This window comes from Dipodomys merriami, unplaced genomic scaffold (assembly GCF_024711535.1).
Source record: "Dipodomys merriami isolate MVZ:Mamm:240054 unplaced genomic scaffold, mDipMer1.0.p SCAF_28, whole genome shotgun sequence".
Taxonomy (NCBI): domain Eukaryota; kingdom Metazoa; phylum Chordata; class Mammalia; order Rodentia; family Heteromyidae; genus Dipodomys; species Dipodomys merriami.
The window spans coordinates 1523441-1539122 of NW_027204270.1; positions in this window are offsets into that span (position 1 = coordinate 1523441).

Below are 15682 nucleotides of genomic sequence, written 5' to 3' on the forward strand. Positions count from 1 at the left end.
CACTTGTGGAGAGGAGACCCTCAGGGCCCACTCCCAAAGAGGGGCTGGGATTCATGGCGCACACGCCAGGCTCAGGCGGCGCCCGGCAGGATGAGGCGGGTTGGCTTCTGGGGCCTGTGTGGGAGGCCGGAGCCCAGAAGCAGAGAGCGATGAAGATCTATGAGAGCCAGACGCAGGCTCCGCCGCGCCAGAGCAGGGGCTGTCTTTTATCTCACGGGGAGCTTGGAGAATGTTTCACATAAAACTCATCCCCGGGAACATAAATCACAGAAGAGGAAGTGTAGGACTCAATAAAGACCTGAAAATACTGGCTTTGGTCTGTGCTTGCGGGAGGTAAAGGGCCGTGAGCGGAAAAGCCTGTGTGCCGGGCAGGCCCGTTTCCAGGCGAGCGGAGCTACAGCGGCCTCCTCCTGCCCACCCTGCCAACCCAGGCTCCGCTCCTTCCTGGAGCCAGGCGCGGGCGCGGAGATTTGGCCACTGAGGTTCCTATTTGCAGAATCCCGGACTGACTGCGGGGGGGGGGGGGGGGGGGGGGAAGGGCAGAGCCAGGCAGAGCCCCGTCAGCTGACAGGGCCCCAGGCCAAAGGTCCTGGCTGGGTCCCGGTCCTGGTCCAGGCAGGAGGCTGATTCCTTCCGAGAGGAGCTGAACTAGAGTCACACGGCTCAGGCACCCTTGAGTGAGCCAGGAAAGCTGCCTGGCTTTCACAGTCTCACTCTGGAAGGCCCAGAGTGGACCTGAGGCTTACCTGGGAATTCTGTGGACTGTTCTCTCCTGGTGTGGGGACCTGGTGGACCTCTCTCTCATGGTGGGGTTCTGTGGTCTCTCTCGTGGCGTGGTGGTCTGTAGGGAATCTCGTGGTGGGGGTCTGTGGTCCTCTCATGGTGGGGTGGTCTGTAGGGAATCTCATGGTGGGGGTCTGTGGTCTCTCTCGTGGTGTGGTGGTCTGTAGGGAATCTCGTGGTGGGGGTCTGTGGTCCTCTCATGGTGGGGAATGCTGGGTGGTTTACTTCCATGTATCATCTTTCTGGGCCATGGTGCCCAGATTGTTGGTCAGACTCTGGACATTGCAGGCCATGGACTCTGACTACAGCACACACTCCTGTCTTCTGTGGGTCGGCTTCAGCCAAGCCATGATGCCTTAAAGGAAAAGACAAAGGCCCCTCCCAGAGGGGCGGCTTCTGCGTGCAGACTCCAGCCTGCTCTATCCACTCTCCCTGCATTGCCAGGCCCTCGGTCATAGGACTCATTTATTTAAAATAAGTGCTCCTATGTGTGTGTGTCTGTGTGTGTGCGTGTGCACTGCTTGCTTGTATACAGACCATAACACACATCCTATGGGTTCTGTTTGCTAGAAACCAGCCCCTGCTCTTCTGAAGGGTGGAAGGCAGAAGCGAGCTTCTGAATACCAATGGCATATTAAATCCCCGCAACAAAAGTACGGCAAAGCCAAGGTGTAGCAAAAAATCAATCGCTTCAATGTTACGGAAGGCCTGGCCACAGGACTTGCTATGTGCCCTGAACAGCCAGCCAAGGCCCCAGAGACTCCTTTGGCCTCCCCATGCTGGGCCTTCCCCAGGGGGAGCTCCCCACCCTGACTACAGTCCTCCTCCTGGATCAGCCATCTGCATCTTGGTGATGCTCTGGAGGTAAAGAGGTGCAGTGCGTGTGATGGTGTAGACATACTCATCACCAGACGTGAGGTGTTCCACATGCACCCACACACATGCATGTACGTGGGCACCTGCATGCATGCGTGCGGATGTATGTATGCTGGTACTCACACACACCCGTGTGTTCATGTATGCATCGCATGCACACATGTACAGGGACATGCACGCACATTCGCAGATACCCACACACATCGTGCACACACACACGCACACAGAGGCATGCACACACATGGGGACTCACACATGTGTGCATACAGGCACCCATGCATTCACACGCCTGCACTCACAGATGCAGGGCGTGATTAACCAACGGCAGCCCGTGCTGAAGTGGCCACCTCCTCCCTGGCTATGGACGTCCCAGCTGCGCAATGCAAGCGCTGGAATTCTTCAAGGAAGACTGCTGTGTGACTTCCCAGGGAGGCAAATACATAAACTCCGTGGCCCAGACTGAGCCTCCCGGACAAGCCCAGCACAGGGTGGAGCCTCCCAGGATCCTGGAAGGGAGCAGGCTCCCGGGAGACCTGGCCTCGGCTCAAATGCACCTGAGGCCACTCGGGGCCTCTCTCCAGCCCCAGGGCAGGTCTGATGCCGGCAGTCTGAGCTCAGGCCTCAGCTCCTTCCTCTCCAGCGCTTTCTGGATGGACTTTCTTAGACAGAGGTCTGGCGGACCCTCCCTGGCTTATCTGAATTATGGGCCTTCCCTGGTGTCCAGCTGCTCGGAGCCTGAGAGCTATGGAAGATGGATAGAGACACACAGGGTTTCTGTCTCCCTGGAGGGGCAGGCGCTGCGGGCAGGGGTGCAGCCCACTCGTCCTGGGTGGCCCGCCACGGGGCATCTGCGGCAGACCCGTCCGTGTTACTGCCCACCTGTGTCCCGAGTCCAGATTGTTTTCCGAGTATGTTTTTCACATCTTGCTGGTCCCTTGTAAATCAGCCATTTCCTATCATTCCACTCCCCCATAAATTGATGAGCTAAATAAGATTGTTAGCCCACTTTGAAAAAAAAAAGTCTCCAAACTACCCCTTTAAAAGATTTTACTTTAGCCAGGCACTGATGGCTCATGCCTGTGATTACTCAGAAGTCTGAGACCTGAGGATCACAGTTCACAGCCAGTCCAGGAAAGTCCATGAGACTCCAATTAACCACCAAGAAAGCAGGAAGCAGAGCTCTGGCTCAAATGGTAGAGTGCAAAAAGTAAGGGACAGTGCCCAGGCTCTGAGTTCAAGCTCCATACTGGCACACACAATGAGTTTACTTTAACTTCTTCAATGAGATCAATCAGAGCCTTCCCCACAGCAATGACAATTGAGCCCACATCGCAGAAGAGGGGAAAAAAGCAGAGCTGAGGACACATGCAAAGGGCCTGGGGCCTGGAGACACAAAACAGCTGTGAAGCCCAGCCGTGTGTACACATCAATGTCCTTCAGGTGACCTTGCTCCTGAGATCTGGAGTATCCTCCCCCCCCCCCCCCCCCCGTCCTCATGCCTCAAAGCCTTTCTTTGCCTGTCTCAGGCAGCCAAGAACAGCATCTGAGAATCATGTCTACAGGCAGCCAGCTGGCTTTGGGCCCAAAGCTCAGCTCTGTGACCTGGGTAAGGTCACTCTGTGACTCAGTTTCCTCATCTATCATATATATATATATATATATATATATATATAATGCTTAGCATGGAGGGAGCTAGCCTAGGCAGTGACTCAGTGCTGGGCTGGGGACATGGGAAAGGAAGCTAGGCGCTGGCTCTGTGCTACCTGGACTGCTTTATAGCTTCTTGCTCCCCCTGCTCTCCCTCCCCGCCCCAGCCCCCCCTGCTCCCTGTCTACCTGTGGGAACTGCCTTGTGAAGGCTAAGCCTCATTTCCACCAGGAGGGGCCGCAGCCTGCCGTGGGCTAGACAGACGTGGGGCTGTCCGGAGCCAAGGGAAAGCCCCTTCTCACGGTCTCTGTCCTGTCCTGAGCTGTCCTGCTGACAGGCAGCTGGGGCCAGCTGGTCCTTCTGGCAGCCCACCTGCTGCTGCTAAACCCTCTGAAAGGGGGGGCGCGTCCCACCCACCGTGGTGTCTACTGGCCCTTCCAGCTCCCAGAGCCAGAGCGACATGCTAGGGGGCCGCTTGCCCAGTGGGGCTCTCCTCTACCCAGCTGGACACCCAGCCGACAGCCATACCAGGAGGAGGGCGTCAGGGGGGAGGGGGAGATTGCAGACCACCCACCATCCCCCCCCCCCCGCAGGGAGAGACTTCCTTCCTATCCTTCCTGCCCTGCGGCCTGCGGAGACAGGTGCCCACAGGGGCAGGGTGGCCCAAAACCTACCCAGGGCAGTGGCCTTGCACCCTGGAGGGCTCAGAGCACCTTCAGGGCCAGACACAGAGTTGGGAGTCCCTGCCACTTCCTCTCCCCCCACGGAGAGCAGGAAGTCCTGCTAATCACATGGCTGGCTCGCCCACGGGAGCCAATTGTTGGCACAGTGCCTTTGCTTATTTGTTTTGTTATAGTTTACCCTAACCCCAGTCTCACCCCTCCTCCCTCCCTGTCCCTTCCACAGCCATGCTGGTGTGTAAATGTATCTCATTCCTTGGTCCCACAATTCAGAAAAGAGGGGGAGGGGAAGGGGGAGATGGAGAGGAGAGGGATTTGCTGTTGTTAGGGGTAGAGAGAGAGTGTGTGTGACTGTGTTGTGCTTATATGTGTTCTGCATGCATGTGTCAAATGTCATTGGTTGTATACATAGGTTATGAGTTATATATGTGTGTGTGTGCATGCATGCTGTGCCTGTGTGCACATGTTGTGTGTTTATGTATTCCGCATGTGTGTTGCACAGATGTGTGCACGTGCATTCTGTGTGTGTGAGATTTTCTCCAGGCTGGCTCCCCTGCTCTCCAGACTGCTTCCTCTGTGACCGCTGCCGGGGCTGTTCCTGGGGCTCCCATGTTCCACCTGCACAGATGGGCCTGGAGCCTGGAGCCCGGAGCCCCTACCCTGTGCCAGAGCCAACAGCAGGGCCGCTGCAGTGAGTCTTCTAGGCGGGCTGAAGCTCACGAGAGGAGGAGGAGCCGGAGGGACCCAGCTCCCAGCCCAAGGCTCTCCAGCACTTGACATTATTTGCCTTTCAAATGTTTGCAAATTGGTTGGGCTGAGGTGGGGAAAAATAGGGGAAAATCCTGTCTGAAATCTGCATGACTTTAATCTCTGAGGAGTTGAACTCCCCAGGGGATGTCTGTCCCCTGGGCTCCCCTGGCAGGGGGTCCTTTTATGACTCTGAGGGGTCGTGGTGACTCTGCCAGCTCTGCCCTCCTCCAGCTACTCAGGAGGTGAGGGTTGCCCCTCCCCCCAGGAGCACCAGGCGAGTTCCCAGCCTCTCTTCTTAATGGAACCCTTGTGGTTTTATCTTTCACACCTGGGACTTTATCCATCCAAAGTTCACCTGTGCAGAGGATTGATTTTTTTTTTTTCTGCAGCGCCAGTCCATCTCTCAAACCGCCACCAGCTGCCTATGCTCTCCCAGAGGAGGACCTCTGGGTGAGCTGGGCGTCTGCTCTGTGGGCTCCTCTGTGCCCATTCTGCTGGGTTCCTTGCTGGAGTCTAGAGCTCAGCAGGGGAGAGCTTGCCTGGGCTCTTCTTAGCTCTCTGTTGGCTTCGTGTGTGTGTAAATGTCAGAAGTTAATTGGGAGGTCTGAAAGTACCGAGGACGTTTTTATGAGGATTGAATGGACGGGTGGCGAGAAGGGCTACCATCTTTAAAATGTGCCTCTCTTTCTCCTCAGCTTGGTTTTGGTTCTTTACAATAGAGCTGGACACATTCTTGGGAAGTGAATTCTTCCTGAGCACACATTTCGGAGACACCAAGAACATCTTAGATTTTGTTAGCTGATTTCCTGCCCAGAGGAGAGTGCTCATGTTTTTTTTTTTTTGGTTTGTTTGTTTGTTTTTGTTTTTCTGAGTTGACTTTTCATCTACAATCTTGTGTATTACTTAGGATTTTTGACTAGAGGAATAACACTCCAGGTGCAAATCATGAGAGGTCATTCCTTCGTTTGAGCCCTGGGCACTCTGCTTTCTCGTCTGCACGTGACAGGGGTGTCACGTGGAGCCGGCTGGGCTCCATCTGGCTGCTGTGCCCGCCCCGTGGCTTGGCAGCAGGAGCACCTGGTCTTGTTGCTAATCTCCACAACCACGCTTCTGACTTCAGTCATTGAGAAACCTGCTGTTAGTCCTGGGCTTTGGAAAACAGGAGTGCAGCCAGTGCTGAGCTGCAGTGAATTACTTTCTGCACTCACTGATGTGTTCCTCTGTATCTCCTGATGTGACTTTACCAATTTTTTGAGTTAAAACCATCTTTGCATGCCTAGAATGAACCATGTTTGAACATGATGTATCTTTGCCCAACACTTTCCCAGGATAATTTTCCAAAAAGTTGAGAAAATTTTACTGTAAGCACATATATGAGTATCTGAACATATGCTTCCCACTTACACTGATATCATCATCATAAAATTTACTGACCTTGTTTATCATTTGCACTAACAATTTACTAAATGTACCTTACTGTATATTCATCTACTGGTTTGTCTTGGGGTTTGAGAGAGAGAAAAAGAAGAAAGAAGAAAAAGGAGAAGAGGAGGAGAAGGAGGAGGGGAAGGGGAGGAAGAGCAGGAGGGGGAGGTGAAGGTGGGAAAGAGGAGAAGAGAAAAAGAAGAGAGGAAATGACAGGACAGGAGAGAGAAGAGTAAGAAAATAGTAGAAAGAAGAAAAGAATGGAGCCTAGTATAGATAAGAGAAATTTACTGCTCTTCATTCTGGAATCTGAGGACTCTAGGTTCAAGGCACTAGCAGATTTAGGCCATCAACATGAGCCTTTAAAAGAAAAACAGAAGGCTTTCTTCTTTTGCTATGTTCTGTCTCTGGAGAGCGCTTGTCTGTAAATGGTACGAGCATATGGACTTTTCGGTAGAACAAAACCTCTGCTTCCCGCCTTTTACCTGTCTGAGTTCCCTGTTTTTTCCTGGAGCCGGGCTGGGTCCCTGGAATTCTGGCGATAGCACTGCAGATACCATCTCAGGACCGCACAAGCTCAGCTGGATATTAGTTCTCCTTGGGTGAAAGAGCCCAGGGTCATCTCTGATGCCCTGCAGTGAGTGACCGGCAGCGAGGCAAACTAGAAGAGATTGTATATTATGTTCAAGGACTGGAAGAGAGTTCCACACCATTAGAGTGAAAACCATCCTGAAACCAATGTGCAGGTTCAAGGCAAAAGCGGTATAGACCCCAAATTGCTGTCTCATAGAAATGGACTTTTTTTCATGTTTACATGGAAATGAAATGGATTTAAAATAGCCTATTTTTTTGAAAAAGAAAAGGAACAAAAGTTGGAATGCATACTGTACTTGAAAGATTATTACAAAGCAATAGTCATCAGGATGGTGTACTAGTGAAATTCTAGACATGTAGATCAATAATGGAACACACACACACATGCACACACAGAGTTCACTTTTTTCTTTTTCTTTTTTTGTCTGTCCTGGGGCTTGAACTCAGCACCTGGGCACTGTCCCTAAGCTCTCCAGCTCAAGGCTAGTGTTCTACCACTGAACTACAGCTCCACTTCTGTATTTTGAGTGGTTAATTGTAGATAAGAATCTCACAGGGACTTTTCTGCCTGGGTTGGCTTCGAACTGTGATCCTCAGATCCTCATATCTCAGCGTCCTAAGCAGCTAGGATTACATGTGTGAGCCACCAACCCCAACTTAGTTGACTTTTGACATGATTGTCAAGGCCATGGTGTTAGCGTTCCATTGCTGTGACAAATACTGGAGACAGCTTAGAGAGAGGAAAGGTTTATTTTGACTCATGGTCTCTGAGAACTCGGTGCGTGGTGACTGGGTCATTCTGCGGCCTCTGGACCTGTGGTGAGCAGGACATCACGGCAGGAAGCTCATGATCAATAAACACTCCATGGTAGCTGGGGGCTCACTTTCAGAGCAAAGTTCTCTCTACCAGACCCATTAGGCTCTGAACCTGTGTGTGTGTGTGTGTGTGTGTGTGTGTGTGTGTGTGTGTGTGTGTGTGTGTGCGTGTGTGAGTGTGTGTGTGTGTTAGCATGTGGTGCTGGTACTCTGTCTGGTGTGCACTCCGGGCCTCATGCTTGGTAGACAGATGCTCCGCTGCGGAGTCACAGCCCTTTTGTGTTTTACTTCTTTTCCAGATAAGGCCTCATATCCCAGTCTTCCCCCCTCCCCCGCCACTGCCCCAGCATTCTGTTGCCATACTAAGTGCAACTTTGTCTCTTAATGAGTTTCCATCCTCCAAGTCCTAAGCCTCCTACCAGCAGAGTGTCCTCACGGGACCCTTCCCGGGCTAAGCTCACCACACTGGGCGAGAAAATCCAAGTCATTCCTGGGACAGAGGGCACAGCTGCACCCTGCACCTTCTACCTACCCAGGGACGTGCTGGCCTGCCTGGCGGCCACCCCCTGATCTTCTGATACACCCCCCCCAAGCTGGGTCTCTGGAGGCCTGGCTCCCTCCTGCTGGTGCCCAGGCCTGGACTGAGCTGGAACAAGAAACTCATCCTGAAAGTGGGGCAAAAGGGCCAAGGACCACGGTGTGGTCACGCTGGCAGGAATGAGAGAAAAAACAACACTGCCTCCATAAAGGAGGCAGCCGAACGCTTTTACATTCTTCCCCCAAATCGACTAAGCCATTTTCACAACATAAAATGAGCAAAAAAATATAATTATTTCAAGGTGTCCTTCACCTCGAACTCACTCAAGGCACACGGCTAAGGGGGTTTTAAAAATACATATATTTAAAGCAAATATTATTGTAAATGACTACTCTGTAATTTGGATTAATTGCTTTTGGTTTTTTCTGGAATAAAATCTTTAAGGCAAACCCATAAAAACCCCGAAGCCTGGGGCAGCCGTTCCTGCCGTGGTTCATTTGTAGGGAGGCCAGCACCACCCTGCAGCCGACCCCGGTGGGTCCTCGAACCATTTGTTGAGGCAAAGACACAGCCCGGGAGAGGACATCCTGAGGACCAGCATGCACGGCACAGCCCCCTCGCACCCGGCTGGAATCAGCCAGGAGCTGGATCAGAGAAGACCCACTCCCACTTGCCCTGGATCAGAGAAGACCCACTCACCCTGCTGGGTGAATCTCAGGGATGCAGCCAGGCAAGAATGTGCCATGGGGGGCTGTAGAGAGCGGGGCTCCAGCTGTGCCCCAGGCCACATGGAACATGTGGTTGCATATTCATTCAGTGGTGTACTCCAGAGCAACCAGGGCCTCCTTCCAGGCTCCCCAGATCTCCTTCCTTCCCAGGACCCCAGCACCTCCCAGGGTTCCCTTCCTCCTCCAGGTCTCCTGTATCCCTGTGTGTCCTGCCCTTCCATCGTCCTGTAGGAACATCTTGACTTGAGTCCTGTACACATGAAGGAGCTGGAGAGACCCCGCTGCTGGGAAGTGAGGGTCCCGGAAAGGGGTCTGCTCTCGGAAGCCAGTTCCAAGAATCTGGACCCGCCACCTCCTGTGCTCTGCACGTCCATGACTGCAGGTGGGCATCTTTGTCCCTCTGCTAAGTCTGTGCCCAGTGTCAAACACCAGCCAGCGACAGGCTGGGGGTCCCTACAGGAGCAGGTCCCTACCCCAAGAGCTCCAATCTTGGTCAGTGGTAGATGTGCACAAGACCTGCTGCAGGCAGCTGATAACAAGACAGAGAGTGGAGTCCCAGGCACCTGTGCACATGACCTGAACCACTGGGCCTCGGTTTCACCATCTGTACTTTGAGTGGGGTTCCACCAACCACCCATCTGTCCACATATCTATCCCTCCACCCACTCACCTTCCATCTATCTATCTATCATCTAGCTAGCTAGCTATCTTTTATCATCTATCTGGCTATTTTCTATGAATCTAATATTTAGCCCTTCCTCTTCTATCCATCCAACTATCCCTTTATCCATCCACCATCTATCCATCCATCCTCCATCCATCCGTCTGTCCCTTAATCCATCTATCTACGCATCCACTCTCTCTTTCTTGCTATGTTTATATTTTAGATCTAGCTTCCACTTACTGACTTACTCCACTCAACATAATTTTCCCAAGGTCCATCCATTTCTCGGCAAATAACATAATATTATTCTTTTTAATAGATGAGTAAAAATTCATCATGTACTCATCCATCCTAGGGCATCTGGGCTGTTTCTATAACTTGGCTCTCATGCGTAGTACATCAATATCCATGGGGGTGCAAGTATCTTTATGTTCTGGGTAGATGCCCATGAGTGGTATCACTGGATCATAGAAAAACAGTTTTTGTAACAGAATGTAGCTGAACTAAAATAGCCCTGTGTAAGATGGCGTCACCCTTAAAATGGCAGTGCCATGTCAAGCAACCACTTTGACAGGAAAGAATCTAACTCCTACAATGACTTTGCCTGTTCTGGGCAATTCAAATAACTGGAATCACACACTGTGTGGCCTTTCGTCTGTCTCCCTGCGGTCTTTGTTTCTTTTACTTTTTTTTTTTTTGGTGGTACTGGGGTTTGAACTGAGAAACTCCTGCTCACTTGGCTTACTCACTTAGCTGGAACTCTACCACTCAAACCATGCTGCAAGCCCTGCTTTTTGCTGGATATGTTGGAGATGGAATCTCATCTTTTCTGTCCAGGCTCCCCTGGCTCTCAGCCTTCGGAGGAGCCAGAAGCTACCAGCTTCTAGCTCAGCCACATGGTATTTTCAAGGTTCATCCACCTCACAGCATGTGTCAGAGATCATTCTCTTCATGGCAGAGTAATATTCCAGTGTGTGGATGGGCCACATTTCCTTCAGCCATCAGAGGTGATGGTAATGCTTCCCATTCACCTGTGCTTCTGATTCAAGAAGCTGCTGCAGCTGCCCTCCATGGCTGGTGTGAAGCACCAAGACAGAAATGAATGCTTAGTGGGAAACTGGAGATGTTGGCCTTCAGGCTGGCAGGAGGGAGGGGCATGGGATATGAGAGGAGGGGGAGCCCTGCAGAGACACAGAGGGTTCGTCCTGCACCTGCGTGTGAGCACTGGTACCCGCTGACCGTGGGATATGCCAGCCTTTATTGGCATGTCCAGTCCAAAAATTAAAAGCTTTAAGACTTCTTGAAAAAAAAAATGGGCCAGTATTGCAGGGCTTGAGCTCAGGACCTCTCACCTGATTGCTCACAGCTGGTGCTGTACCACTTAAGCCACACCTCCAGCCCCAGCGTTTTGCTGGTTAATTGGAGATGGACTCTTGGGGACTTTTCTGCCCATAGTTAGCTTCAAACCATGGGCATCCAGATTTCACCCTCCTGAGTAGCAGGGATTACAGGCAGGAGCGGCCAATGCCTTGGCTTTTGAATGTGAATGCTAAGTGGTGTTTTTTAGGGAACAGCCATGTTGGGGAATAATTCACATATTGTAGTTTCACCCTTCTATCCATGTGAACAAGACCAGGGCATTCAGCGCATTCATAATGAGTACCACTGTCACCTGCCTACTGCCAGAACATTTTTCCAAGAAAGAACCCCTGACCCCCCACCCCCACCCCGTGCGCCTGGCCGTCCATCATCTACTTTCTATCTCTATAGATTTGCCTATTCTGCACATTGCATGTAAACCATTATCCATGAGAATTTTTTGTTGGTGGTGGTGGTTGTGGAGCTTGAACTCAGGTCCTGAGCGCTGTCCCTGAAGCCTCTTTGTGCTCAAGGCTAGCGCTCTACCACTTGAGCCACAGCATCACTTCTGGCTGTTGACTGGTTAATTGTAGATAAGAGCCTCACTGGGACTTTTCTGCCTGGGCTGGCTTCAAACCACAATCTCAGCCTCCAGAGTAGCTAGGTTTACAGGAGTGAGCTGCCAGTGCCCAGCCCATAAGAATTTTATAACTAGTTTTCCTCACCAGACAAAGGATTTTCCCAGGTCCATCTGTGTTGTAGCATGTGTGAGTACCCATTCCTTTTTTTTTTCTTTTTTTGGTCGTGGGGCTTGAACTCTGGGCCTGGGTGCTGGCTCTCAGCTCTTCAGCTCAAGGTGAGCGCTCTACCACTTGAGCACTGCACCACTTCCGGTTTTCTGGTGGCTCATTGAAGATAACAGTCTCACGGACTTTTCTGTCCGGGCTGACTTTAAACCCTGATCCTCAGATCCCAGCCTCCTGAGTAGCTAGGATGACAGGTGTGAGCCACTGGTGCCCGGCTACCAATTCTTTTTCTTGACCCTCTAGATAAGAATGTTCCTCACTTGTTTCTCAAAGTGATTAACTTCTTCAAAACCTCTTCAGCTGGTGCTCCAGGCACCTGGGGTGGGGGAGGGGACTACAGACTCTTGCTGGGAGACTTCATCCTCAGGCTGACCTTCAAAAGCCAAGGCATCTGAAGCAGCCCCTTCTCACTGTCGAGGTTTGGCTCAGCTGGGCTGACTCAGGGTGAGACCTTTCTAACGTGCTAGGAAAAACAAAAGAATAGCCTGGATGCTAGTGAGCGCGTGCATGCACACGCATGCACGCGCACACACACGCACACATGCATGCATGCATGCAGAAATGTTGCTGATTTGAGTGGGAAGGCAGTCTTCAATGAATGAGATCACTCTGTGAACATAAATCTCGGTTGGTATGATTTATTTATGTTAAAAAAATCTACATACGATGCCGAGTTTTCAATGGCTTTGTTTAAGTGATAGTTTTGCTTTTTTTTTAAAGTGAAAGTTGGAGCGATGATAAACAGCTCCAGCTGTAAAAATTAAAGGCAGAGGGGAAGCCAAGGTGATTATTACAGAAAAATGCTGTGTGGGGAGGGGCACTTGGCCCTTCTATCCTCGAAAATGAAAATTACCCTCTGCCACGATGTGCCACGAACAATTACCTGCTGTTTATTAATTAACCTCTTTTAAAAGTGCCACATTTCGACGAGGAACTGTTATTTCTCTAATGTGAAAACTGCCTTATTCATATGTATTACAACAGCCATGTCCCATGCGGCCCAGGCTTTGTACACACTTAACAGATAACAGTTTTGGTGTCTAGAAAAATAATATGAGGGCTGCAAATACCTTGCAAGAAGCTGCCCACGACCTTCTCATTGTGTCAGCACTAATTTCACGCCCCCTACAGCTCCCATGTAGCCACAGCCCAGTCCTGGCTGCAGTCCGGAATGGGCAGGGGGGAGGGGGAGTCCAGAGCATAGGCCTCACGTGGCTAGGACTTTCTGTGCCCAGACAAGTGCCTATGAGGCCAGAGCCCCCTCTGAACCTCACCTTTGTCTCCAAGTGAGGCAGGGGATTTTGGGAGATGGCCCTTGGCAAACGTCTCACATCCTGAAACCAGGTCTTTGCGGCTGCTGCCTGTCGCTTTTAGGCTTTCTTCCCCCAAGCCTTCTGACCTTTTGGGTCTGCCTCTAAGGACAGTACTTGCCTACATCCTCCAGGTGGGGATGATCACAGCACCTGCCCCATGGACCCATTCTTGGATGTCTCTGTGTGGACAACACCTGGGACAGTAGCCTGACAGAGGATTCCTGGTTCAGCCTGAGGACTTTGGGAAGGAAACCCTGTGCAAAGGCCAAGTGCATTCTGGAGAATGCTCTTCCCGTGGCCAGCTCCGGCATTGTGCTGGATGTCCCCCACCCCGGGCAGGCCGGCTTTGGCTTTGTTCCACATATATGTGCGGTTCAGAAAGGGCCCCTGGGGCTTGCTCATTCGCATGGTGCTGGCAGCAGTGTGCCCAATGCAGGGACGGAGTGACTAGCATAGACCCCTGGCTCAGCCCTGAGCACACGTGTGGCCCTTGGCTCCTCCAGCTGACACCAGCCTTGGGTGACTTACAACCACTCACCTGGAATTCATTCACTGAGCATCAAGCACTGCCCCAACCAATGACCGCTCAGGTGTCTGGGCTTTGGGGGTGGCAAGATGCCCTCGGCTCTGCTGGCACCACCAGACTCTAAGTTCCAGGACTGTGTGAGTGAGCGAGCAAATGCTGGGTCTGAGGCCCGAGACCAGACTTGTGAGAGCCCTGATTGCAGTTGCCAGGATACCAGTTGGCTGGAGAGCAGCTTAGGACAGTCCAGAGTTGGGGGGGGGGTTCTGGGAGCCCAAGGACCAGGAAACTGCCAAGACTTTCACATATAAGTGGAACCTACATTCTGCAGCAACCCAGATCCTCAAGCTTGGTCCTGGTAGGCCCTACCAAACTTGCCTTCTCTGGTCTTGCCAGGGTCTGCTGTTCTACAGGCTTAGTTGAGTCTCTGTGGAGGGCCCCTTGGCACACAGAATGTCAGAGAGGGGAGGGGGGTGTACCAGTGACGTCCTGGCTCCCAGAGCCAGGAGGTGCCAGCTTTCACCCACACACCCCCATCCCCCCCATACTGATACATATGCCCACCCCACTTTAGGAGACAATAGAGGTACCAGGGAAGCTAGAGGGACCTGGGATCCCTCAGATCTGAAGTTCTTCTAATCACCCTGCCCCTGGCTGTCTGACTGCCACAGTTCTGATGGGGAGGGAGGGAGGAGGACGCCACCCTGTCCCTTCTCGGCAGATGCCCTCCCCTTTGCACTGCCTGAGGACTTTCCAAATGTCTCCAGAGGAGCATCTTGCTGTGGGTGAAGGACTGCTTTGCTCTGGGTGGGTCCTGCTGTCTTCACCGAGGCCTGGCCCACAGTGGGTCCTCAGGGATGTGATCTCTGGGGACTGGGGAACACGGTGTCCTCACCACATTCTCTCCTGGTGTGGGGCAGCCTGGACACATGGCATGGGCTAGCCTTGGGTTCCAGCATACAGGACTGCCAGATGTGGGTGCCACAGTGCCGGGTGCAAAACCCAGGAAGGCGTTGGACCCGCTGAGCGGCCAGTTTCCTGCTGGTGTTTGACAGTCTTCAGGCACCGATGCTTTCCCCCGGAGGCCCCGTCCACGGGCGCTGTGGATTTGGTCACCTTCGGGTCACGCCATAGAACTGGCCATTTGTTCCCCTGCCTTCCCTTGCTGGCTCCCTGAGCTGAGCCTCCACCGCTGCCCTGTGATGATTGGTTTAGGAGAGGGCAGAGGGGGAGCCAGTTTGCTCGGTCACGAGGGACCCACTCAGAGGGGGTGGGGCTGGGAATCTCACTCTAGTTGAGTCTCTCCCTCAGCTCCTCCACTCCCACCCCTCCTTGGTCCAGAGGGGTGGCTGTGCAGCAACCCAGCCCCGATCCTGAGTTTATACAGATATCTAGATATAGATATATACATATTTATGTTTGGTCCCAGGGCTCCTTTGAACTCAGCCAGGAGGACCTTAACTAGCACCTTGAAGACCTAAGACCCAGAGTCAAGAGGAGGGCAGGTGTGTGTGTGTCCTCCCACTGACTGGCTTAGTCTGAACCAGGCCTGGGGCTCCCCTCTCCCCCTCCCTCCCCCTGCCCGTGCCAGCGCCCACCCATTCTCTTCTGGGTTTTGCATTCTAGGTCGATGCCTCCGACAGCGGTGCCCCTTACCCCAGGGAACCTGAGAGAAAAGCCCCAAAAGCAAAATCCACCTACACTGGTGGGAGAGGAGACCTGGGCTCCGCAACGTAGGAGACCGCCCCCCCCATTGGGGTGGCAAGGAGGAGGGAGCGGGAAGACGGGAAGACCACGGGAAGGGAGCAGGTCAGTCCGCTCCTGGTGGGGCACCGACCTCTAGGAGCAAGCGTGGCCCAAAGGCCAGACTGTGCTGGGCTGGGCTGCGCTGGGCTGCGCTGGGCTCCAGACTCAGCCTACGGCTGCTATTTCCTGGCCATGGGTTCTCTCCTGCCAATGGCACAATAAACCTGAGATCAGATGTCTGCCTGTGATCCGCAAGGGGAAACTGAGGTGGGATAGGAATCTCCCACACCTCCTCCATGGCTCTACCGGAGGGGTACTGAGTCCACAGAGCCAAAGACAAAATTTGGTTTTCAGATCCAAAGGGTTGGTAGCAAGAGAGCCTGGCTGTAACTGAAAGGATCCATCCGAAAGCTGGAGACTGCAAAAGGAGAGGC